The sequence below is a fragment of the Vombatus ursinus genome, unplaced genomic scaffold (genome assembly GCF_900497805.2).
Source record: "Vombatus ursinus unplaced genomic scaffold, bare-nosed wombat genome assembly UNPS02014841.1, whole genome shotgun sequence".
Classification (NCBI taxonomy): Eukaryota; Metazoa; Chordata; class Mammalia; order Diprotodontia; family Vombatidae; genus Vombatus; species Vombatus ursinus.
In genome coordinates, this window is record NW_020954619.1 from 28880552 (window position 1) to 28908409 (window position 27858).

Consider the following 27858-nt stretch of genomic DNA (forward strand, 5'->3'; position numbering starts at 1 on the left):
ATGTTGGCCCAGCTGCAGTGGATGGTCCTTCGGAACTGCTCCAGCTTTCTGATCAAGCGCAACAAGCAGACGTACAGCACCGAGCCCAACAACCTCAAGGCCTGAAACTCATTCCGCTACAATGGGCTGATCCACCGGAAGACAGTGGGCATCGAGCCGGCCGCCGACGGCAAGGGCATCGTGGTGGTGCTGAAGCGCTGGGCAAGTCATAGGAAGCCTGCCACTTCCTGTGTGAGGACCATAATCAATAAAAATGCTCGGGCCACCCTCAATAGCGTCTGGCACATTATCGCCAAGAATAAATACCTGAAAGATCTCCGCATGCCCACTCTGCACCGGGCTAGTGCCATCCTGCAGAGACAGAAGCCAGTGGTGGTGAAGAAGAAGCGAACTCGCCCCCCGCCCCCCCCAAGAGCACCTGAGGTGCCAGGCCTGCCTTTGGCTAATAAAGTCCGACTTCCCCCCCCAAAAAAATAGACTTTTTGCATACTAATTTGAGGTCATGACTTTACTAGAAGCTCGTTTCATAAATTTTATCTCCTATCAACTTCTGCTATTCTTCCTTCAAGATCTTAGATGTTTGACATGGCTTAACAAATGCTTGTTGACTTGAATTAATTGTAGTTATTCTCTATAGTATCTAGGTTGATGACACTCTTCACCCTCCCCCATCTTCATTTTATGGTTGTTTGTTTATTTTTAGTTTAAATCCCTTTAGTTTACATATATGGCGGATGATGAAAAAAACTTTTATTACTTTTGTTGAGTAATAACAATAGCATCAATCACTAGCATTTATTAGCTTTACCAGTAAGAATAGGTAGCATTCATATAGACACTTAACGTTTGCAAAGAAATCTATATACATTTTCCCCTTCCCTGTCTTTTATGGTCACCCATTATTTTGTAATAAATTTTGTAACATCACAAAACCATGTTGATTGTGTATGCTATAAATTTATGTTACATAATCTCTCCTGGGCTCTCACTGTAGCCAGGAAATCCTTTTGTACTCTCTCAGTCAATTCACTGTGGCTATTCCAAACCTTTTCATCTCTCCTCAATCTTTCTGTCACAACCCCTACCTCAGCCCTCTCAACTAAGGAACTTGCCTTGCTAGATGTTATCCAATATCTCGCCTCCATTTCTTTGATAAACTCCTTGCAAAAACCATCAATAATCTATGCCTCCACTTCTTCTCCTCTCACTCTCTTCTATTTATTAAGTATTTTATTTTCTCCAGTTACATTTAAAAACAATTTGTAACATTTACTTTTTAAAACTTTGAGTTCCAAATTCTCTCCCTTCCTTCCTCTCCACTCCTCACCCCCTCATTAAGAAGGCAAGCATTTGGATATAGGCCATACATGTGTAGTCAGGCAAAACATTTCCATAGTAGTGATGTTGTGAAAGAAAACATAAAAAAAACTCAAAAAAATAAAGAAAGTAAAAAAAATTAAGTATGTTTCAATCTGTATTCAGACCATTAACTCTTTGTCTGAGGATGGATATCATTTTCATCATAAGTTCTTCAGAGTTATTTTGGATCATTACATTGCTGGTAGTACTTAAGTCATTCATAGCTGATCATTGTACAATATTGCTGTTACTTTGTACAGAGTGCATTTCACTTTGCGTCAGTTAATGTAAGCCTTTCCAGGTTTTTCTGAGACCATCCTCATCATTTCTTATAGCACAGTAGTATTACATCATAATCACATACCACAATTTGTTCAGCAATTTTCTAATTGATGGGCATCCCCTTAATTCATAAGTCTTTAACACCAGAAAAGAGCTGCTATAAATATATTTGCACATATAAGTCATTTTCCTTTTATAGACCTAGTAGTGGTGTTGTTGGGTGAAAGAGTGTCCACAGTTTTGTAGCCACTTGGGCATAGTTCCAAATTGTTCTACAGAACAAATGAATCAGTTCACAACTTGACCAGCAAGTATATCAATGTCTCATTTTCCCCCATACCTTCCAACAATGGTCATTTTCCTTTTCTGTCCCTATAGCCAATCTAATAGGTATGAGGTAATACCTCAGAATTGTTTTAATTTTCATTTCATTAAATAATACTGTGTTAGAGCATTTTTTTTCATATGGCCACAGATAGCTTTGTTTACTTCATCTCAAAAATGTTAATATCTTTTGATAATTTATTAATTGGGGAATGATTCTTATTTTTATAAATTTTACTAAGCTCTTTATATGTTTAAGAAATGAGACCTTTATCCATATATTCTTTCATTTCAGATGGTGTTTTCCATCTTTTACCAGGTATCTATCATATTTAAAGCAGTGGTCTAATAATACACATCCTACTCTCTGATGTTACCTTCTAACTCAGCTGTTTACTTCTCAAATTTATTTTTTTTCTCTTCTATATGGCTTGCCTTGCATAAGCAACAGTAAGGAAAATGATGTGCCTCTATGGTCCTCAGTTTCTTACCAAAGATTCATATTTTTAGACAACACATTGGAAAAGTTCTTTCTGGAACTATGATTTGTGCCCATGTGAATCACCAGAAATGAGTAGTTGTCATCCATTTTAATAAGTATTGGAAGATTCTTTGTTACACCTTGGATATATGCCCCAGAAATACAACAGATCTCTCTATTGTTTTTATAGGGTTGAAAAATAGCTGATTCAACAACCCTAAAACATCAATTATTATTGTCTTCCAATTCTTCCTCTCACCCTTGTTGGGTTAACTGTCACCTGATAATTTCTGTGGTTTCATGGCAAAATTCTTTGAGTGACAATTAGGTTATTAATCTTCAGAATATCTAATGCATTTTTTCATGAAGACTGAAATTTGTTTATAGCTCTACTTGTACATCTGTCAAACTATTCTTCAGCCTTTCCTCTATTTCTCTCCAATCCTCACCCTTAATTTAACTTTCTATTCTTATCTGCTTCATTAGTATCAATCTCTTTAAATTACCTATGTTATTTCTTTCACCTCCTTATTTTCTGTAGCTTCTCTATTGTTTTACTCCTTCAAAAACTGGAAGTGAAAATGTGAAGCTTACTATCAAAGGTTGAAGGATGTGTTGAGTATAGACCAAAACATTTGTAGCAAAACTTTTTGTAATGACAGATACCTAGGAGCAAAGTATATGCCCAGTTACCCAGGAATACCTAAAGAAATTGAGTAATGTAAATATACTGGACTATTACAACATTGAAAGAAAGGATGACAATAAAGGTAGACAAATGTATATAAGATACATAAGGACTACTAAAATACAAATGAAAACAACAACAAACAATAGAAATAATATTGGGAAATTATGATGGCTAACTTTGGTCTTACAGAAGAGATATGAAAAGTTACTTACTCCCAATTCTTTGGATAAGTATGATCCCACAGATATTAAACCATATCTATATGTATCTATGTAGAGACACAGATAGATGTATCATCAGCCATTTAAATGTGTTGATTAATTACACCATTCTTTTTCTTTCTCTATTTTCTCTTTCTCTTTTTTTTCCTTTCTCTTTATCATAACAATAGACTTCTGGGAGAGGGAAGGAAAGATATAGTGGGAGATGTTGGTGATATCAAAACAGAACATATTAATGAAACATATTTTTAAAAGTATGTTTTCTACATTGTGATTATCAGAAAGGTGAGGAATAGAATAACTAATATATGAGATGACAATCAGGATACAAAATGATCTAAATAAATAAAACAAGCCTAATAAGATAAAACTTAATAGAGATATATGTAAAGTTCAATATTTGAATTTTTAAACCTATATTGTTCTTGTGACCAACATGATGGAGGACAAGGCATTTTATTTGATCCTTACAAACTCTCAAACTTTTCCCAAACAGAAATTATTCTCCAAAGATAAACTAGCTTTAGCTAACTCTAGATCTAGGACACCAGGAATCCAAAATGAGTTTAAAAGCAAAACTAAACCAAAATCCATTAACCAATGCCTAATTAATGCTCACAACACTACCAGCATTAAGGTTGTACTAGCCATCTGTCCCATGGGCTTGGAACAAAATCCAACCTCATACCCCAGGCAGTCCTTTCTCTTTCCAGTGCATTAGCAATCTGGGCTTCAGCTATAGAAGTTTGATGTGGCCTAGATGTCCAGTAGAATGGCAGCATTCTGTGATGCAAAAGATGTTTGTAAGAGAGTATAGGAATTGAGAGAATGAGGAAGGATACATAAATGGACTTGAAATAAAGCTAAACCCTACATCCTGACCTCCCCTTTTCTTTCTCCCAGAGCCTTGGAAATTCAAACTCAAAACTAATCTAGACTGGTGTGGCAACTCTCTCTATTTCTGGGCCAGAGAACTGAGGAATAGAAGGAATGAGACAGCTTGTTGTGTCTAATGGGCTGTGAAAGTCTCGGTAACACTCCACTATGCCTATGGGAAAGAGCCTAAAATCCATCGGGAGCCAGTTCTGACCCTCTAAAAGTCACTTGTGACATAGACATAGGCTGGCGAGCCATGAATTGCCCAGTCTGGGAAGAGGCTGAGACTCTTTAAGATCTAGCCTCTGAGGAAATCATTATTTCAGTGAATGGAGTCAGAATGGGAGTAATAGGGAAAAAATAAGGGGGGAGGCAGGGTGATGAATAAAATTATTGAAGATCTCAGGAGGAAGAAAACTCAAAGACCTTGAAAAGAAGTAGATAAACCAATGTTCAGAACAATGTTTAAAGCTTTCTTAGAAATTCTGAAGAGATTATTTGCATATTGAGTACTCCAGATAAAAGAAATATAGTAGAGATGAATAACTGAAGCAACTAAGGATAGCAAGACAATAGAATCATAGTAAAGAGACCAGTAAAGTTATTGCTATTGTTGTTTACTTGTTCAGTTATGTTTAAACAATCTAATAAAACAAAAAAAGTGACAGATTGGATAAGAAAACAAAACCCTACAACCTGTGGCTTATAAGAAATACATTAAAAATAGAAAGACATACATACACAACACTGAAGGGATGGGGAGGATATACTATGCATCAAATGAATTAAAGAAAGCAGAAGTTGCAATCATGTCCTTTAACAAAGCAAAAACAAACATTCAAAATGTTAAATAAGAAAACTGCATTATGTTGAAAGGAAGCATAGACAACAAACCTATATAAGTGATAAACATATTCTCCAAATTCCTTGGCATCCAAATTAATGAAAAAATATTAAATGAACTACAGGAAGTCTTAAAAAGTAACAATAGTGATGGGTGATTTTATTGTTCTTATCTCTGTTTTGAATTTTTAACAGAAAGATAAACGTAGGGGAAAATTGAAGATGAACAAATTCCTAGAGAATTGTTGATTATCACAGCAGAAAAAAAAACCCTGAAATAATTTAAAAGAAGTTTATTAAATTGTCTGGAAGAAGGGGTGACCCAATAAGAGCAGTGATCTGCTCTCCTAGAGTCTATGTAAGTTACTCATTGTATAGAATTATGAAAAAAAACTAGGAAAAAAAGCAACTAACAGGCTAGTATGGAGGTGGTTTCCAGATAAGATACATGGATTGTTTGAGATACATGGTGGGAGACAACTTCTCACATTAATCTTTTGACCTGGATCCCCTGGAAAGTTTCTAATCAGTGTAACCTGTATGTCCTTAGGCATTAAACAAATCTAGCTTAGAGGGATCTCTTTTAAATAAATTTTTATTCATTTTTAGTTTTCAACATACACTTTTATAAGATTCTGAGTTCTAAATGTTTATGCCTCCTTCCCAAGATGGCATGCAATCTGATATAGGCTATATAGCTACAATTGTATTAAACACATTTCCACATTAATCATTTTATGAAGGAACAATCAGAACAAAAGGGGAAAACATGAAAAATAAAAAAAGAGATAAAATAGTATGCTTTGATCTGCATTCAGACTCCATAGTTCTTTCTCTGGATGTAAATAGCATTTTCCATCATGACTTTTTTGGAATTGTTGTAGATCATTGTATTACTGAAAAGAGCTAAATCTATCAAAGTTGGTCATTGCACAATGTTACTGTTACTGTGTACAATGTTTTCCTGGTTCTACTCACTTCACTCAGCAACAATTCATGTAAATCTTTTCAGGTTTTTCTGAAATATGCTTGCTCATCATTTCTTAGGGAACAGAAATATTCCATTACATTCATATACCACAGCCTATTTTTTATGGACATATTTTGTTTTTTATTGCTAAGAATCATTTTTAATTGCAAAAAAAACACTCTTTGAAGAAGACACGATGGTTTGCTTAAGAATTCAAGAACATAAGCATAGACACTGAGAACTTTTGTAGTTTGAATAAAGAAGAAGTATATAAAATAAGTACATAAAAGCAATCATTTTAAAATTAATTAATTTATTTTTAGTTTTTAACGTTCACTTCCATAATATTTGGAGTTGTAAATTTTCTCCCTTTCCTCCTCATTTTCCCTTCCCAAGATGGTGTGCAATATGATATAGACTCTATATATACATTCATATTAGACATTTTCACATTAGTCATGTTGCAAAAAAGAATTAGAACCAATGGGAGGAACCACGAGAAACAAGAAACAAACAAAAAAAAAGAGAGAGAAAGAGAAAATAGTATGTTTTGATGTGCATTCAGACTCCATAGTTCTTTTTTCTGTATGTGGATAGCATTTTTCATGATGAGTTGTCTTAGATCCTTGCATGGTTGAAAAGAGCTAAGTCTATCAAAGTTAGTTATTATACAATGTTGCTATTACTGTGTACAATGTTCTTTTGGTTCTGCTCACTTCTCTCAGCATCAGTTCATGTAAGTCTTTCCAGGATTTTCTGATATCTGCCTGCTCAACATTTCTTATAGCACAATAGTATTCCATTACATTCATATACAACAGCTTGTTCAACCATTCTCCAACTGATGGACATCCCCTCATTTTCCAATTCCTTGCTACCACAAAAAGAGCTGCTATAAATATTTTTGTACAAGTGGATACTCCCCCCCCCATGTTATGATCTCTTCTGGATATAGACCTAGCAGTGGTATTCCTGGGTCAAAGGGAATACACAGTTTGGTTGACCTTTGGGCATTGTTCCAAGTTGCTCTCCAGAATGGTTGGATCAGCTCACAACTCCACCAACAATGCATTAGTGTTCCAATTTTCCAAAATCTCAACATTTATCATTTTCCTGTTTTGTCATGTTGGCCAATGTGATGGGTATGATGTGGTACCTCAGAATTGTTTTGATTTGCATTTCTCTAATCAATAGTGATTTAGACCATTTTTTATGTGACTATAGATAGCCTTAATTTCTTCATCTGAAAACTGCCTGTTAATATCCTTTGACCATTTATCAATTAATTTGTATTCTTATAAATTTGATTCAGTTCTCTATATATTTGAGAAATGAGACCTTCATCAAAGACACTGGCCATAGTAATTCTTTCCCAGTTTTCTGATTCCCTCCTAATCTTGGTTGCATTGGCTTTGTGTATGCAAAAAACTTTTCAATTTAATATAATCAGAATTATCCATTTTGCATTTTATAATGTTCTCTATCTCTTGTTTAGTCATACATTCTTCCATTCTCCATAGATCTGACAGGTAAATTATTCCTTGCTCTTCTAATTTGTTTATAGTATGTCTAAATTGTGTACCCATTTTGACCTTATCATGGCATATGTTATAAGATGTTGGTCTATGAATAGTTTCTGCCATACATTTTTCCACTTTTCTCAGCAGTTTTTGTTACTGATTTTTTTTTTTATCCCAGCAGCTGAAGTCTTTGGATTTATCAAACAGTAGATTACTATAGTGCTTGAATATTGTGTCTTTTCTACTTAACCTATTTCACAGATCCACCACTCTATTTCTTAGCTAGTACCAGATGGTTTTGATGATAGCTGTTTATAATACAGTTTTAGATCTCGTATAGCTAGGCCACCTTCCCTTGCATTTCTTTCCATTAATTCCCTTGATATTCTGGACCTTTTGTTCTTCCAGAAGAATTTTATTATTATTTTTTCTGGTTTTTTTTTTGGTAGTTTGATTAGTATGGCACTGAAAAAGTAAATTAATTCAGGTAGAATTGTCATTTTTATTTTGTTAGCTTGGCCTACTCATGAGCAACTAATATTTTTCCAATTATTTAAATCTCACTTTATTTGTGTGGAAAATACTTTGTAATTATATTCATAGAGTTCCTGGGTGTATTTTGACAGGTATACTCCCAAATATTTTAAATGTCTATAGTTATTTTAAATGAAATTTCTCTTTCTGTCTCTTGCTGCTAGGCTTTGTTGGCAATATATGGAAAACTTGATGATTCATGTGGGTTTTTCAATATCCCGCAACTTTGCTAAAGTTGTTAATTGTTTCAAGTAGTTTTTTAGATGATTCTCCAGGATTCTCTAACTATACCACATTATCATCTGCAAAGAGTGATAACTTTGTTTCTTCATTGCCCATCCTAATTGCTTTAATTTCTTTTTCTTCTCTTATTGCTAAAGCTAACCTTTTAATACAATATTGAATAACAATGATGATAATAAACATCCTTGTTTCACCGCTGATTTTATTAGAAATGCTTCTAGTTTATTCCCATTACATATGCTTCCTGATGATTTTAGATAGATGCTACTTGTCATTTTGAGGAAAATTCCATTTATTCCTATGTTCTCTAGTGTTTTTTAATAAGAATGAGTGTTGTATTTTGTCAAAAGCTTTTTCTGTATGAACTGAGATAATCTTGTAATTCCTATTAATTTTTTTATTGATATGGTCAATTATGTTGATAGTTTTCCTAATATTGAGTCAGACTTGTAATCTTATTATAAATCCCACCTGGTTGTAATATATTATCCTTGTGTTAAGTTGCTATAGTCACTTTGCTAATATTTATTTTAAAATTTTGCATAAATATTTGTTAAGGAAATTAATTTACAATTTTCTTTGCTTGTTTTGGGTCTTCCTCATTTATGTATCAGCATCAAATTTGTATGATAAAAAGAATTTAGTAGGACTTCTTCAACTATTTTTCCAAATAGCTTATATAGTATTAAATTAACTGTTCTTTAAACATTTGTTGGAATTCATTTGTAAATCCATCTGGCCCTGGAGATTTTTTTCTTAGGGTATTAATTGATGGCTTGTTCAATTTCTTTTTTTTCTGAAATGGGGATATTTAAGTATTTTACTTCCTTTTCTGTTAATCTGAGCAATATATATACATATATATGTATATATATATGTATATATATATATATTCGGTAAATGTCATCTGTTTTACTTAGATTGTCAAATTTATTGGCATACAGTTGGGCAAAATACCTTGTAATTATTGTCTTAATTTTTTCTTCATTTGTGGTGTATTCACCTTTTTCACTTTTGATACTGTTAGTTTGATTTTCCTCTTTCTTTCAATCAAAGTGACCAAAGGTTTATCTAATCTATTTTTTCATAAAACCAGCTCTTAGTTTTATTTATTAGTTCAACAGCATTCTTAATTTCAATTTTATTATTTATCTCCTTTGATTTTCAGAATTTTTAATTTAGTATTTAATTGGGGATTTTTAAACTTGTTCTTTTTCTAGCTTTTTATTTGCATGCCCAATTCATTGACCTCTTCTTTCTCTATTTTTTCCATGTAAGCATTTAGAGACATAAAATTTCCCCTAAGAACTACTTTGGCTGTATCCCATAAGTTTTGGTATGTTGTCTCATTATTGTCATTCTCTTGGATGAAGTTATTGATTGTTTCTATGATTTGTTGTTTGACTCATTCATTCTTTAGGATTAGATTATTTAATTCCAATTAATTTCCAATATAAATATAATTAACTTTTAATCTATCTCTACTTGGCCCTTTATTACATGTAATTATTTTTATCATGATCTGAAAAGGAAGCATGTAATATGTCTGCCTTTCTGCATTACATTGTGAGGTTTTATGCCCTTGTATATGGTCAATTTTTTGTGTATGTGCCAAGTACCACTGAGAAAAAAGCATATTATATCCCCATTCAATTTTGTCCAGAGGTCTAACACATCTAACTTTCCTAAAATTCTATTCACCTCCTTAAATTCTTTCTTATTTATTTTGTGGTTAGATTTATCTAGTTCAGAGAGGGGGAAGTTGAGGTCCCCCACTAGTACAGTTTTCTGTCTATTTCTTCCTGTAACATGAACTTCTCTTCTAACAATTTGGATGCTATACCACTTGGTGCATATATGTTTAGGATTGATATTACTTTATTTTCTATGGTACTTTTTAGCAGAATTAAATAAGCAAAGCCATGAAAAAAATATACACGATGACTACAACAATGTAAATATAAAAAATACTCAAAAAGGAATATAACAAAATTATAAACATAAAACACAAATTGAATCAAGAGATATGAGAAGATATTCCCATTCTACCCCTTTGTGATGGTCATAGGTCCATAAGTGTATAACATTACACGTATTTTGGAACTTTTCCCATGTATTGATCAGTTGTGGTTATGTTTTACTCTTCTTTTTTAAAATACTATTTGTTATGTGGGTTGGCACTCTATGAGGGGTTAGGGAAGAGATACTGAGGATAACTAGGATAACATAAAAATAGATCAATAAAATTATTTTAAAAAGTAATGTCATAAGCACTGGTTCAGATATGGTGAATTCCTAGACACTAATTCTTTGGAACTGCATAGAGACATTTTTTTTAGGGCTGAAAATTTAATAGCACTCAGTGGTGTGACTTGAAGGCCAAAAGCAAATGTGATCCCTGAATATTTATGAAAGAAAACATAGTATCCAGGGAAAAGGAGGTGATAGACCCTTTATAGCTTTGCCTGATCAGAACTCTTAAAAATAGATTTATCTAGCATGTAAATGATAGGGGGTCCAGGGGCCTAGAGTCTATTTCATATGTGTGTTCATTGAGAAAATGGGAATGTTAAACCTGAACTTGAGATAGTTTCAGATATTTGAATGGCCATCGTTGACAGAAACAGAATGGGTTGGTAGAAGTTACAGAGGCAAATTTTGACTTGAATAAGGTGGGGGAGGAGCATATAATACTTATAACTGTTTAAACAAATGGAGTGTATTGTATAAGGAGAACAGACATATAACCAGTGTGTCCTCATGGCCTGTGCTCAAATGCATACCAATAGGTTATCACTTGTTACTTATGTTTTGCAGACATGGGTTAGGACAGATTACCTTAGAGATCCCTTCAAATTTGAAAAATTTTATGAGTTTATATATATATTATATATATATATATACACATATACATATATACATAATCCATAAAAATGTTTGAGAAAAAATATATTTATAAATTATGTATTTAAAAATTAAAAAAACCTATTAGCTAGACTGCAAAATATCTTTGACAAGTTGTCTATTTTTAAGTACCAATGGTCTCCTGATGAAATTATATGGGCAATAATTATAGTTTATGATAGTATCAGAAGCATCTCAATTCTAGGTGATTGAAATAGTGAAGGCAAAAAAAATATGGTGGATGTCTGTGGCATGTAGCATATCACCAGGCATGGGTTACATTTTTTTTCTATCCCATTATATTCTAGAACATTGACAAAGACATACAGAATTTGTAAAGAAAATATTCCACTTACTTAGCAAGAATTAGGGATGTCAATGTACAACCCAAATATCACACTGCTGTTCACAAAATTGTAAAAAAAAACTGAAAAACAACTCATCACAATGAGTATTCATCTGTGGAGAATTTATATGTAGCACAGTGGAACAAAAACTATATTTTCAGTTAATGGTCCTGAGTTAATATTCCTTATCTGCTACTTATAGCTATGAGACATTGGGCAGAGTCACTTCACTTCTGAGGTACTGAGTTTCATCTTGTCTTAAATATGAGATTGGGGACTAGATTATTTCCAAGGACCCATCTAGCTTTAAGTACCATGATCCTAAGAACATAAGACAAGAATTATTCAGGATTAAAGGGCATTGATATGTTGAAATCTACTCCAGTGGAGGAGAATTTAGACTCAAAGTTCCTTTGTAGTGGTATAGGGAAAATCACTGCCTCCTATATCTAGTTCATTTGATTTAATAATAGAAAGCAAGAGACAGATAACAGAAGTGATGAAGTGTAAGTTATTCACAAAAATGTCCCTATGTCATTTCATCTTTTTAAACACTGTGAAAAAAGTTTATCAGATCCAATTTGAAGGGTTTCTAGCCATTGCCTGGGAAAACACTGGTGATAATCATGGGGAGGGGGAGTTAATAAGCTGTTTCAAGACCTGGACTTAATAAAGGTGCATTATCCTTCTATCAGTACCAACAGGGTAACAGGGGGTGAAAAGAATTTTTTCTCCTATCCACAACACCAATCTTCCATAGTGTCTTGCTCTAGAACTTTTCTCTCAGTAGGAGACAGCAATTCAGTAGGAAAATAAGGATAGAGTTGCATACAGACACAGAGATTTGGGGGCAAAAAGCACCAGAATTGAACATGATCTCTGGAAGCAGCTCAGAAATTATCTATGGATTTGAGAGAGAAACCCTAAAAATCAAGAGTCTATCAATATAGAGAAGGAGATACAGAAATTCCAGTTGTGACCCAAACAGTATATATTCTGTGCCAGGTAGGGAGTAGCAGAAGGATACTACAAGAAGAGAAAGAACATTGGGTATTGCAGCCCTGAAAGTGTGAGTTGAATTGACCACATGTGTACCTTAAATGGCTAGATCATCACATTCCCAGTATACTTTAAATCTGTGCCAATTCTTCCCACAGACACTGTGTATATAGGAGAAAATACCACCGATTTTTTGGGGGGTTATTTTATAGCTACCATACTTATCACAAAATCCTAGTAATTGCAATTGTTTTGCGCTAATTGTGCCTGCTTAATCTTAATTTGCAGTGGTTTGGTAGCTATAGTTTTAGGAGTGAAATTCCACAGAAGAGCCCCTGAATTTAGGAGCAGTACCCTGCCACAGACCCAACCTACAAACTTGTGAGGGTGTCAGGGAATACCTTAGAGGGTTGTTAAAGCAGCACCTTTTTGAAATTATACCAACATCCTTCTACTGGTTCCTGCTCCTTTTCTTTAGTTTTCTATATGAATATGGAGCTGTTCTTACTTTTCCTTTAATATCTGATATCTTCCAGATCTGTGTACACTGCTATGTTGACTGCTTTCCCCAAGGACACCTCTAGCACTGCTTTAGGAAACCTGATATTATGCCTGGGCTGCTTGTTAACTCCATCCACCAAACCACAAACATCTCTCTAAATAACAGCTCTTCTTCCCAAAGCAAGGACAAGGTTTTTTCCCCATTTTTGCTTCTGACCTTATTCATGGTAGACTTGCTAAACAGTTGTTCCCCAAATAGTAGTTATTTCTATGATAGTATCTTATCTCTGTCAGGAAAAAATGTGGCATTTGACAAAATAGTGTATTGTTCTTACTCTTCTAGCCATTGGGTCTATGTTTCTCTTGCATCCCCTAACTACCCTTGACCCTTCTTTTATTATTTCACAAGCTAGCTCCCTCCCTCCCTTGTCAGAGCTCAAGGCTGCCTTGAGGGTTGTTTGGCATAGTGTAGGGCAAGGAAAGGCAGTTGTCAGCTTTTTATCAACCTAACTTCCAAAACACATGTGATTTTTTAAGGAAAGTTTATGAATCTCTATGCCTATATTTTTAATATAACAGCAAATTCTAAAACCAAGTATCATACGAACATTTACAAACTGATACACAATAGCTTCCAATTTGTTTTGGCATAAACAAACATATAAATTCAAATTGACTTCCAAAAAGTTTATAAGTTTAAATGAACAGTGAATTTTATCCCATTTGAAACACTCTATATGTAATAGCACTTATAAGATAAGCTCAGATGATAAATCTGAAGGCAGAAGATCTGGATGATAGACCCAGGACAGAGTTTTATTTGATGTGTCCCCATGGGCAAATAATTTAATATTTTTGATCCTCAATTTCCTCATTCATACAACAAGAATATTAATACTTATACTTCATACATTATATTTTGCAGTGGAAAAAATTGTAAATTCCAAGGTGCTATATAACTGTTAGTGGTAAATTAAGAACAATTAGTATTATTTATAGAAATGCCATTTATGTAAATTATTTTGATATTTTAAAAATATTTAATTTATTCATTATGATTTAATAAATATTTATTAAACATATATTCCACTTACTATGATGTGCAGGGCTTTATAGTCTTGGCTAACCCCTCCAAAATAAATTAAAAGTGATAAAAGTAACTGTAATAACAATAAAACTTGGGTCCTAACATGAAAGAGTCAAGTATTATGGCTAAGACAGATATATACAATAAGAAGGTATCATTTTATGCATAAGTATATAAGAAAGGTTTAAGCTAAATGACATTGAAATTCAGTCAAGCAAATGATAAATTTTACATGAGAGGTTAGACCAGTGGGGAAAGGGTACTCCTTAAAGAAAGTGATATTTAAGCTGAGTCTAAATAATGTATTGACTTGCAACATATAAGGCTGTGACAATGGAGAAAGTCCAGAAAGGGATTTCAGGCATAGAGAAAAAGGTCCATAACAGCATGAAATTAAAACAGTTCATTTGAAGGCAGACCAGAAATTTGGGTTTGGATGAGCATAGAATTTGTGGATATCATTTATTATTAATTTTACATTTGACTCTTTTTAGAAAAAAAAAACATAAGAAGCCTGTAGCACAATTCTAGGTACATTGTAATCACTTAATAAATGTGAGTTGAGTGACTGACTACAATTATAAATAAGTACAATGCATTATGATAGTTATCACTGAATCATTTATTAAGTGCATATTATGGATCAAGTATTCTGCTAGGTACTGAATATATGAGAAAAGTGAAACAGTCTACCCAAAAGGAACGTCTATTCTAATGAAAGAGATGGCATGCCCGTTTACAGGTATATATAATACACAGACAAAACATCTTAAAAACATATATAAGATAACCTTGTGGAAGAGGGAGGGCACAAGCAGACCAGAACTCAGTATGAGTAACAATAGCTTCCTACTAGCAGTTAGATGGTAGATAAAATTCAGGGATGGGGAACCTGCGACCATGAGGTCACATTTAGCTTTCTAGGTCCTTGGGTCTGGCCTTTTGACCGAGTCCAAGTTTCACAGAATAAATCCTTTTATTAAGGGAATTTATTCTGTGAAGTTTGGATTCAGTCTAAAGGCCACACTTGAGGACCTAGAGGGCCACATGTGGAATATTATCTCATTTGATTCTCACAATAATCCTGGGATGTGGGTCCTGTTTTTATCCCAATTTATTTGGGATATTATCCCAATTTGTTTGCTAAGGAAATGAAGAAAGATAGAAATCAAGTAACTTGCCCATCATCACGAATCTATTAAGTTTCTGAGGCTGTATTTGAACTCATGTCTTCCTGACTCTAGGCCCAGACCTTTATTTTTTACCCTCTGTACTACCTAGCTACTGTAGATAGATAGAGAGAGAGAGGGAGGGAGAGAAAGAGAAGTATCTATAGTGTTATATATATATATATATATATGAATATATTTTATTTGAACATATTAATTCTTCATCTGATTAAGAACAATGGGGGAAGCATGATATAGTAAAGTGCCAGACCTGAATTCAGTAAGAAATGGGTTGCAATCTTGCCTGTGACACTTAAAGCTATGTGACTTTGTGCAAGTCACTTTTTCTCTCTGAGCCATCTGAGTATGTTTTAGACTATGCATTATATATAATATTGTGATCTGCTTAGCTGGAGAGAATGTCCACACTGACAAAATCAAAGATCCTTTATGGTTTGATATAAAATATATAATGAAGCAGCTTAAACTTGGCTAAATTATAAACAAAAAGAAATTTAAAAAATAGCACTTTCTATATTCTGCAATAGAGAAGTAAAATGATTTGATGAAGGACTTCTGATGGTAACCTCAGTGAATTTACCATTAAAATGCTGCCCTGACATTCCCTTCCCTGCTCCCCCTCCCCCAATAAAACAAAGAAACAAACAAAAACATAACATAAACAAAAAAAAAGGAAAATGGCTATTTCCCCTCTGTTTTGATGAAATGGTATAAATGAAGCAAAGATAATTAGCAATGAAATTATTTATAAGGAACAGAAGTCCCAAGAGAAGGTACTTCTATTTCTCTCATTTCAAATCTAGGAATCAAATGTAAATTGTACATGGCATTACAGTTTTACATTAAGTATACTGAGGGCACATGGAGATCACCCTTGATTGATTTCTATGTGTTCCATTAAATCCTACATCTTCCATATTTCTATTATCTATAAGAACATTAGACAACTCAAGAGGCCAGAAGAAACATGAATGGGATGTGAACACAAAAGGAAACAGATAGTATGAAATAAAATGTAAAAAGAAGGAAAAGAAGAAAGGGTAGATGAATTTAAGGGTAGAGAACATGAGCATTATGTGAGCTAAAATGTATTCCATAATATTAGTATATTTATGAAATTCAGTATCTATGGTTTCCCAATGTAACTAGGGTATAGCACATCATAAAAAATGTCAAATTTGATTATTTCTTCTCATGGACACTCAATGAAAAAAAATGTCTCAGCGATTTCAGTGCAGACATATATTTGCTAATTATTTTTTATCAGACCTCTACTGCTATTCTAAAAAAGACAGAAAAAATACATAAAAGAGATCCTATCTGACAGAGAGCAGTCAGTCATTCTGGAGAAAGCCTTCAAGGACAAAGTTACTTTATTACCTTTCATCATGTTTCCTTCATTCTTTTGGGACATTCAGTGATGAGAATTAACAAAGAAGTGTTGTCTGCCTGGTAATTTTATTCATAATATTGGCCCCTTCATTTCTTTGCTTTCATAATACCTCATGAGAAAAGGAGCAGAAAGAAAACCAGTTCAGTAAATGCAGCCTGCTGATGAGGGGAATATTTGTGTGTATACAATAGACACACATACACATATACATACATACCTACTTAAATACATATGTATACATACAAAGCCAATGCAACTAAGATTAGAAGAGAAGCAGAAAGCTGGGAAAGCATTTTACAGTGTCTCTGATAAAGGCCTCATTTCTAAAATATATAGAGAACTGAGTCAAATGTATAAGAATACAAGTCATTCCCCAATTGATAAATGGTCAAAGGATATGAACAGACAGTTTTCAGATGAAGAAATTAAAGCTATTTATAGTCATACAAAAATGTTCTAAATCACTATTGATTACAGAAATGCAAATCAAAACAATGACTTGGAGGTACCACATCACACCTATGAGATTGGCTAATATGACAAAACAGGAAAATGATGAATGCTAGAGAAGATGTGGGAAAAATGGAACACTAATGCATTGTTGGAGGACTTGTGAACTGATCTAACCGTTCTGGAGAGCAACTTGAAACTATACTCAAAGGACTATAAAACTGTGCATATCCACTGACCAAGCAATACCATTTCTAGGTCTATATCATGAAAAGATTCTAAAAATGGGGCAAAACCCCACATGAACAAAAATATTTATAGCAGCTCTTTTTCTCGTGGCCAAGAATTAGAAATTGAAGGGATGCCCATCAATTGGGGAATGACTGAACAAGTTGTGTTATATGAATGTAATGGAATACTATTGTTCTATAAGAAAAAATGATGAGCAGAAAAACCTGGAAGGACTTACAGGAACTAATGCTGAGTGAAGTGAGCAGAGCCAGGAAAACATTGTGGACAGCAACAGTCACATTGTGTGATGATTATCTTTGATAGACTTCTGAGCAAGGCAAGGATCTAAGACAACACCAAAAGACTCATTATGGAAAATGCTACCCACATTCAGAGAAAGAACTGTGGAGTTTGAATGCAGTTTGGAGCATATTATTCTCTCTCTCTGTCTCTCTCTCTCTGTCTCTCTCTCTCTCTCTCTCTCACTCTCTCTCTCTCTCTCTCTCTTTCTCTCTTTCTCCCTCTCCCCCCCTTTTGTTTCTTTTTTCTTGTGAGTTTTCCCATTGGTTCTAATTCCTCTATGCAACATGATTAATGTGAAAATAGGTTTAATATGGATGTATATGTAGATCCTATATTAGATTGCACTCTATCTTGGGGTGAGGGGAGAGATGGGAAGAAAATTTGGAACTCAAAATCTAACAGAAGTGAATTTTGAAAGCTAAAAAAATAAATTTATGAAAAAAAAGAATTAGAAGGAGAGGAGGGAACAGTTGAATAAATATTATGTGGATTAGAATCCAGATTTCCTTCTTACTGAAACATCATTTGGGGATAATGGAAAGCATAAATTAAAGTATTTCAAAAGAGAAGGGGCAGAATATAAAGGTTATATTCCTGTTCAGCCAATGTAAACAGGAGAGTTGTTGCTATTGCTGTTATTTCTTATCCTTCTCCTTCCTTGTTGGCTTTTGGATATAAAGAAAAGAGATAAAGGAAGAAATTAAGGAGAAGGGAAAGATTCCATGGTTTGGTGGGGAGGACAGGAGTCATGTTCTATCCTTGAGACGAAGCAAAAGTTTTCCTGATGTAGGAGCAGTGTTAAAGTGGAGTACACTTAGCTGACTGATCGCTGCAAGTACTGTTGTCAAACTCCTGCTTTAGGCAGTCCCTAGTATTTCAATGCTGAGGGAATTTAATACATGTAAACTGAGGAAATTTAATTGCAAAGAAATGATACTGGACTTAGGGCAAGGATGAATAAAAGTGCTTGCCATCAGATGGAACCCACTTTTTCTAGATTTGGAGGTCTTTCTGGTGTAGTAACCTCCCTTCTTCTTAAATTACTGTTCATGAAAATGAAGCTATAATGTTATGAATTTGCTATAGCCATTCTGGAAAGAAGTTTGGAGTTATATTCCCAAAGTTACTAGATATTGCCTATCATTTGATCCTACAATACCACTACTCAGTCTATACCCCCCAAAAATAAAAAAAAAAGACAAAATAGAGCCATATTTACAAAAAAATCATTAGCATCTCTTTGGTAGAGTTAAGGAACCGGGAAAAAAAAGTACTTATTCACTGAGAAATGGTTGGATGAATTGCCAAATGTGAATGTAATAAAATACTATTGTGCTAAAAGCAATAATGAAAGAAATGGTTGCAGGTACACCTGGTGTGAATTGATGTAGGGGGTAATATGCAAAACCAGGAGACCAATTTATACTATAATTTCAAAGTTGTAAAAACAAACAAAAATATTTAAAAATTTGCTTAACCTAATGAATAATCATCATTCCAGATGATTTATGATCAGTAATACAATGTCCTGAGTGAGCGATGAGAGACTAATATGCTGGATGAAACATTCATTTTGTACATAGATAATATGGGAACTTGTTTTGTTTGAATATGTTTATTTGTTTCAAGAGTACTGTTCTTTTCAATTTTCATGAGTTTTTTTTCTTTCTTTTAGTGGAGAGATAAAGGAGGAAAATTGAATGCTTGACAATTAAAAAAATATAACAAGACTGAAAACATAATGTGTGCTAGGTAAATATGTACATTATGAAAACAATAGGCTTGGGAGAGACCTATAATTGATCAAATGGATGAGCTGGTGCTTTTGTTTTATAGATCTTCTGACTTTTATGAGAGGAATATGAGGAAATACAGAATGGATTTATAAATAATTCCCCCAAATGAGAAATTAGATTAAATATACTGAACAAGAAATATATTTTTTAAAATGATCAGTTAAATTAAAGCATCTTGAAAAATTGAGCCAACAGTAAATCTTATTGAAGATAACTGAACGAATTCAGGGAAGATACGATTCCATATGACAGCTTTGTGTAGGTTGTGATGGTGGAATGAAAGTTCTAGTAGAAACAGGGGCAGACAAGTTGGCACAGAGACAGACTGACAAACATAGGGTAGAAAATACAACAATCATGGATATAAGAAATTATGATAATGGGGAAAGTAAGAGATTCTGGGAAGAGAGTAAGCAAAATAAACTGCATATTAGATGCACATAATATGCAGTTGATTTTGCATATATATGTATTATATGGAATTTGGAAGCATGTTTGTTTTAAAGTTAAATGTTACAGTGATTGTTCCATAAATTTTAATTACATTGTCAAATTATCCATGGAACCTTTGTGCATAATATAGTTATCCTTTTTATACATCTTCAAATGATCAGTTTTTGTTATTTTTCTCATCTGAAATCATGACTATAAAACTGTGATATTGAATTGGGTAATGAGCAACAGAACTGCCATATGACACCCATTCTTGTTTACAGTGTTAGTACATGGGTCACCTGGGATTTCTTTCTGAGACTAAAGGTTCAGGTCCCTTACCATTCCTGGCCACTGCTTGCCACCTCACAGATCATAGCTTCAGTGTCTGCAGATGTTTCTTTCTGTCTTTCTAAGCTGCCCCCGACTCAAAAAAAAGGACTCATTGTGACTTTTTCTTGGCTTTCTCACTCATATTTCTGTTCAATATTTTTTGTGGTTCTTTTGGAAGAAAGATTTTTGGGGATATTTGGCAATTGTGACCTTTCATTATGCCATGTTTATTTAGCCTTTCTTTTGTCTGTTTCTTAAATGTTTTCCTTATATGCTGGAAACTGTTGGGTTTGGGATTTTATTCACTTTCTATATATCTCAGTCTGCCACCACCCCCAACATTCTCCTTCCTCTTTCTCCCTCCATTCGTCCCTCTTTTAAATTTAGGTATTATTCAATTCATATTTAGAGTTATGATTCCTGTTTGTGAGTTATTCCATTATTACATTAAAATTTAATGGAATAAAATAAAACCACAAATAGAAGTTTTATCTCTAAACCTGAATCAAATAGAATTGAAGTAACTGCTACATATTTAAAGAGCTTGTTTTACTTAAATCAATCTTTGTCTCTAGCATCTGACACAGATACATCCCTTCTTTCTTCCTTGCTCAGCTAAATCAAATTTTTCTTTATATTTTCATATTATTTTATCTTATGTATATATGTATAAATGTAATATATGCATATATACACTCACCTATACACATGTATGTACATGCAAACACGTGTGTGTGTGTGAACCCTAGCTCAACCCAGATAAAGTTGTGCTCCATGAGCCCATTTCTCCACCCTCTAATGCCACTCATCAACCTTTTGTTGCAATGGGTTTCAACTGTGGCATTTCAATCTCAAAAAAAGTCTCATTTCCTAATCTTCCTCTCTCTTTTACTCTAGGGCAGGTCTGTTTGGGTACTCTTCAAGTATCTTTCCCATAGCTGTTTCACCTTTGCTCCATAAATGTCCCTTAGACAAAATTGCACTTCTCAATGACACTAGTTTTGGCTCCTCCTTGTAACCTTTACATGTACTATTTCTTTTTTTTTTATAAATTTATTTTGATTTATGAACAATCACTTCCATAAGCTGTTGAGTTTTAAATTTTTCTCTCCCTCCCTCCCTACCTCCCTCCCCAAAATAGCACACAATCTAATATAGGCTATACATATACATCCTTATTAAACACATTTTCACATTAGTGATGTTGTAAGTAAGAATTAGAACTAATAGGAGGAGCTACCAGAAAGAGGAGTCAAAACACAACAGAAGAAAAAAAAAATAGCAAATAGTATGCTTTGATATGCATTCAAACTCCATAGTTCTTTCTTTGGATGTGGATAGCATTTTCCATCATGAGACTTTTGGAGATGTCTTAGATCCTTGTATTGCTGAGAGGGGTTAAGTCTGTCAAAGACAGTCATCACTCAATGTGGCTGTTACTATGTACAACGTTCTCCTGGTCCTACTCACTTTACTCAGCATCAAACCATACAAGTCTTTCCAGGTTTATCTGAAGTCTGCCTGTTCATCATTTCTTATAACACAATAGTATTCCATTACATTCATATATCACATTCACAATTATGATAACTATCTGCATCTTTCTCTTCATCCTTCCCCCCCTCATTTATGCTTTTCTTTCTCCTTTCTCCTTTTCCCTCCTCACTAATGTTCTGCTTTTGACCACTGCCTCCCTCAGTCCCACCTCCCTTCTATTAGCCCCCTCTCTTTTCTTTCCCCTTTTCCCTCCTACTATCTATAGGGCATATTAGATTTCTATACCTAACTGATTATGTTATTCCCTTCTTAAGCCAAATCTGATGAGAGTAAGGTTCAAACAATGCTCATCTCCCTCCCTCCTTTCCCTCTGCTATAATAAAATTTCGTGCCTTTTCTGATGATGTAATTTACCCTCTCATCTGCCTCTTCCTTTCCTTTTCTCTCAGTACATTTTGTTAGTAAGATCAGATTAATTCACTTACTTGGATCCATTTAACCCACTTGATTAGATTTTTTTCATCATTACATCAAAGTCAATTTATATCAACCCCCTTTACGTATACCCCTTTAACATGGTGTAATAACAAGAAGGTTCTCAAGAGTTACAAGTGTCATTTTCCCTTGTAGGGATGTAAAGAGTTTGCCCTTATTAATAGCATGTTGTAACTTTCTGTCCCATTTATCTTTTTTATGTCTCTCTTGAGTCTTGTATTTGAAGATCAAATTTTCTGTTTAGCTCTGGTCTTTTTATCAGGAAGGTATGGATGCCCCCTATTTCATTGAATATCCATCTTCTCCCCTGAAAGATCATGCTCATTTTTGATGGGTAGTTGATCCTTGGTTGCAATCCAAGCTCCTTTGCCTTAACAGAATATCATATTCCATGCTCTATGGTCTTTTAATGTAGAAGCTGCAAGATCCTGTGTAATCCTGACTGTGGTTCCATGATATTTAAATTGTTTATTTCTGGTTGCTTGCAGTTTTGACCTGGTAATTTTGGAGTTAGGCTACTACATTCCTTGGCATTTTCAATATGGGATCTCTTTCAGGAGGTGATCAGTGGATTTTTTCTATGGATATTTTACCCTCTGGTTCTAGGACCGCAGGGCAGTTTTCCTTTATGATTTCCTGAAAGATACTGTCCAGGCTCTTTTTTTCATCATGATTTTCAGGTAGATCAATAATTTTTAAACTGTCTCTCTTGGATTGATTTTCCAAGTCAGTTGTTTTACCAATGAGATACTTTACATTTTCATCTATTTTTTCATTCTTTTGTTTTTGTTTGACTGATTCTTGCTCTCTCATAGAGTCGTTAGCTTCCATTTGCTCAACTCTAATTTTTAACAAATTCTTTTCTTCTATTAGATTTTGTACCTCCTTCCCCATTCAGCCAATTGTATTTTATAGGTATTTGTTTTCTGCAGTTAATTTTTGTCCTTCCTTTTCCAAACTATTGACTCTCTTGCATACCTCTCATTTCTTTTCCCATTTTTTTCTTCTACCTCTCCCATTTGACTTTTAAAATTCTTCTTGAGCTCCTCCTTTTTGGGATTCAAACCAGTTCATATTCCCTTTTGAGGTTCCAGATGTGGGTTTGTTACATTTACTATTTCTATGTGTATACTTCTATTATGTTTCTTTTGTTGGCTGAGACTGTATTTCAAAATCATTGATTATATGTAGTTTTCTCAATAGGAATGATTATAAATCATTGATTCTATTGAGTTTTTCTCTTGAGACCTCTTTCTTGAGGTTATTGGTGGATTCTTTCAATGCCTATTTTACCTTCTGGTTCCAGGACATCAGGGCAGTTTTTCTTGATAATCTCTTTTATTTTTTTTTAAATTTTTTCTTTTTATTTTCTTTTTGTTTATTTTTTATTATATTGTTTTTTGTAATTTTTATTTACTTTTTTTTCAACATTTACTTACATAAGATTTTCAGTTCCAAATTTTCACCCCATCTCACCCCTCCCCCCACCCCAAGATGGCATGCATTCTGAATACCCCTTCCCCTAGTCTGCCTTCCCTTATATCTCTCCACCCTTCTCTTATCCCCTTCCCCTTCAATTTTCCTGTAGGGCAGGATGGATTTCTGTATCCCATTTCCTTTATTTCTTATTTCCCAGCTGCATGTGACAACAATTTTTTAAACATGTGTTTTTAAAACTTTGGGTTCCAAATTTTCCCCCTTCCTCCCTCCTTGCCCACCCTCATTGACAAGGCAAGCAACTAAATATAGATTATACATGTGCAGTTATGCAAAACACCTCCATAGTAGACATGCTGTGAAAAACTAACTCTATTTCCCTTAATCCTATCCTGCCCCCCCAATTTATTCTATTCTTTCTTTTGACCCTGTCCCTCCTCAGAAGTATATGCCAATTTCCCAATCTGCCCTCCTCTCTATCATTCCCCTACTCTCTTGTCCCCTCCCCCCCATTTTCCTGTAGGGTAAGACAGATTTCCATACCCAATTGAGTGTGTATGTTATTTCCTCCTTAAGTTCAATCCTATGAGAATAAGATTCACTCATTCCTTCTCACCTTCCCTCATTTCCCCTCCACTGTAAGAGCCTTTTCTTTTCTGTTTTTTTAGATAATTCACCCCATTCTACCTCTCCCCTTCTCCTTCTCCTAGTATAATCCTCTCTCACCCCTTAATTTTATTCTCCAGATGTGACCCCTTCATTTTCAACTCACCCGGTGCCCTCTGTCTATCTGTCTATCTATCTATATCTATATGTATGTACATATAATTTTTTCCCCTCAAACTACCCTAATACTGACAGACGTCTCATGAGTTACAAATATCATCTTTCCATGCAGGAATGTAAACAGTTCAACCTTAATAAGTCTCATGATTTTCTCTTTCCTGTTTACCTCTTCATGTTCCACTTGAGTCTTGTATTTGAAAATCAGATTTTCTAATTAACACTGGTCTTTTCATCAAGAATGCTTGAAAGTCCTCTATTTCACTGAATGACCACTTTTTCCCTTGCAGGATTATACTCAGTTTTACTGGGTAGGTGATTCTTGGTTGTAATCCTATCTCCTTTGCCCTCTGGAATATTATATTCCATGCCCTGTGGTCCCTTAATGTAGAAGCTGCTAAATCTAATAAAATTTGGAACCCAAAGTTTTAAAAACACATGTTTAAAAAATTGTTGTCACATGCAGCTGGGAAATAAGAAATAAAGGAAATGGGATACAGAAATCCATCCTGCCCTACAGGAAAATTGAAGGGGAAGGGGATAAGAGAAGGGTGGAGAGATAGAAGGGAAGGCAGACTAGGGGAAGGGGTATTCAGAATTATCCTGATTGTGTTTCCACAATACTTGAATTGTTTCTTTCTGGCTGCTTGTAATATTTTCTCCTTGACCTGGGGACCCTGGAATTTGGCTACAATATTCCTAGGAGTTTTCCTTTGGAGATCTCTTTCAGGAGGAAACTGGTGGATTCTTTCAATTTCTATTTTGTCCTCTGGTTCTAAAATATCAGGACAGTCTTCCTGGTTAATTTCTTGAAAGATGATATCTCGGCTCTTTTTTTGATCATGGCTTTCAGATAGTCCAATAATTTTTAAATTCTCTCTCCTGGATCTATTTTCTAGGTCAGTTGTTTTTCCAATGAGCTATTTCACATTGTTTTCTAATTTTTCATTCTTTTGAATTTGTTTTACAGTGTCTTGATTTCTCATAAAGTCACTAGCTTCCAATTGCTCCATTCTAACTTTTAAGGAAGTATTTTCTTCAGTAATCTTTTGGACTTCCTTTTCCATTTGGCCAGTTTTGCTTTTTAGGGCATTCTTCTCCTCATTGGCTTTTTGGACCTCTTTTGTCATTTGGGTTAGGCTATTTTTTAAGGTGCTATTTTCTTCAGTGTTTTTGGGGAGTCTCCTTTAGTAAGCTGTTGACTTGTTTTTCATGATTTTCTTGCAACACTCTCAGTTTTTCCTCTACTTCTCTTAGTAGCTTCTTAAAATCCCTTTTGAACTCTTCCAAGGCTTGGGACTGACTCATATTTTTCTTAGGGGCTTTGGATGTAGGAGCTTTGACTCTGTTGTCTTCTTCTGGTTGTATGTTTTGATCTTCTTTGTCACCAAAGTAAGATAATATAACCTGACTCTTTCTGCGCTGCTTACTCATGAATCCGGCCAATTACTTGAGTTTTAAACTCTTTGTTAAGGTAAAAGTCTGTTTCCAATGTGGAGAACGTACTGTCTCAAGCCTTGGGGGTTTGTATAGCTGTTTTCAGAGATACCTCTGTGGATCTGAAAGTTTTCAGTTCTTCCAAGGTGATATGATAAGGGGCGAGGAGTTTTCTCTCCACTGCCACAACAAGCTCCACCGCACCAGTGTTCCTCCTTGCTCCAGGACCGCACCTCAGAACTGTGACCCAGATCCAAGCATGGGCAAAGCAAAAGACTCCTGCCTAAGCACTGGCAAAAGAACCCTTTAATCCCTCTCTGATCAGCCATTTGATTCCCCCTCAGTCTATGGGCCAGAAGCTCAGGAAACAGCCATGCTCAAAACTTGCGGCTGAGTCCTAGCTCCGGTCTCAACATAGTCACAGACTTTTCCCACTGACCTTCCAAGTTGTCTTTGGCATTCATTGGTTGAGAAGTCTGGAAACTCCCACAGCTGCCTGTGCTTCAGTCCTCTGAGGCCTGCTCCAGGGTTGTTGCAGCCTGCGTGCCCATGCCAAACTGTGCTCCTCTCCCCGCCCAGTGCAATATACCTTTCTGATCAATCATCCAGGCTGTCTTTGGCTGGAAATTTGTTTCACTCTGTTTTTTTTTTTTGATTCTGCTGCTTTAGAATTTGTTTTGAGTCATTTTTTATAGGTATTTGGAGGGGTTTGGGAGAGAGCTCAAGCAAGTCACTGCTTTCCCTCCACCATCTTGGCTCTGCCACTTCTTCATAATTTATTGAAAGATACTGTCCAGGTTTTCCTTTTGATTGTGGCTTTTAGGTAGTCCAATGATGCTGATATTGTGTCTCCTGGATCTATTTTTTAAGTCAATTGTTTTTCACTTCATGTATTTTACCTTTTCTTCCATTTTTTTTTCATTCTTTTGATTTTGTTTGATTGATTCTTGTTGTTTCATGGAGTCATTAACTCTCACTTGCCCAATTCTCACTTTTAAGGTATTTTTTTTCCCTCAATTAGTTTCTATACTTTCTTTTCCATTTGGTCAATTGTACTTTTTAAGGAGTTGTTTTCTTTTAATAAGCTGTTAACTCTTTCTTTTCATAATTTTCTTTCACCACTCATTTATTTTTCCAATTTTTCTTCTACCTCTTTCATATGATTTTAAGCTCCTTTTTGAGCTCTTCATGAGATCTTTCTGGGCTTGAGACCACTTCCCATTTTCCTTTGGGGTTTTACCCATAAGTGTTTTGACCTTGTTGTCCTCCTCTGAGTTTGTGTCTTGGTCTTCCTTATCACCCTTATAACTTTCTATGGTCAGATTCTTTTCTTCTTGTTGCTTTTTGTTCATCTTTTATTTTTTTTGGAGGGGGGCTTTTTCTTTTCTTTGAAATTTGATCTCTGCTCCCACAGTGAAAGGGGCTCTGTGTGAGGCTTCTTGTGTCAGAGGCTGCAGGCTCTGACTGCTTACCTGGTACTACACTGATGTTGCCCTGAGGTCCACAGGGGATCCTCATGTCTGGTTCTGTGTTGAGAGGGTGGGCTGGGGGGTGACTGGTGCTGCTGCTGCTGGAGGTCATAGAAGGTTTGCCATATTACCTGGTTCTGAACTAGCATCTTAGTGGTGGTGTCTTGTGTGTGCTGCAACCCAATGAAGTTCTTTTGTCTTTTCCTGAGGCTACGCTGAAGCATGTAGAGGTCTGGCCACCAGAGGGTGCCTTTTTGCCCTGGGCTGTGATGAAGTATGTGGCGGTCCAGTTGCTATAGGACACCTGCACAAGGCAACACTGCAGCACGTAGAGGTCCAGCCACTGGAAGATGCCTGTCAGTCTGGAACCTTTCTGAAGTATGCAGAGTCTAAGCTGTTGGAGGATGCCTCCTACTGGGAGCCGTGCTGA

At 34.9% G+C, this 27858-nt stretch overlaps 1 pseudogene; it reads left to right on the top strand.

Annotated features, from left to right (window-relative positions):
* LOC114026589 lies at positions 1–27858 on the top strand (annotated as a pseudogene).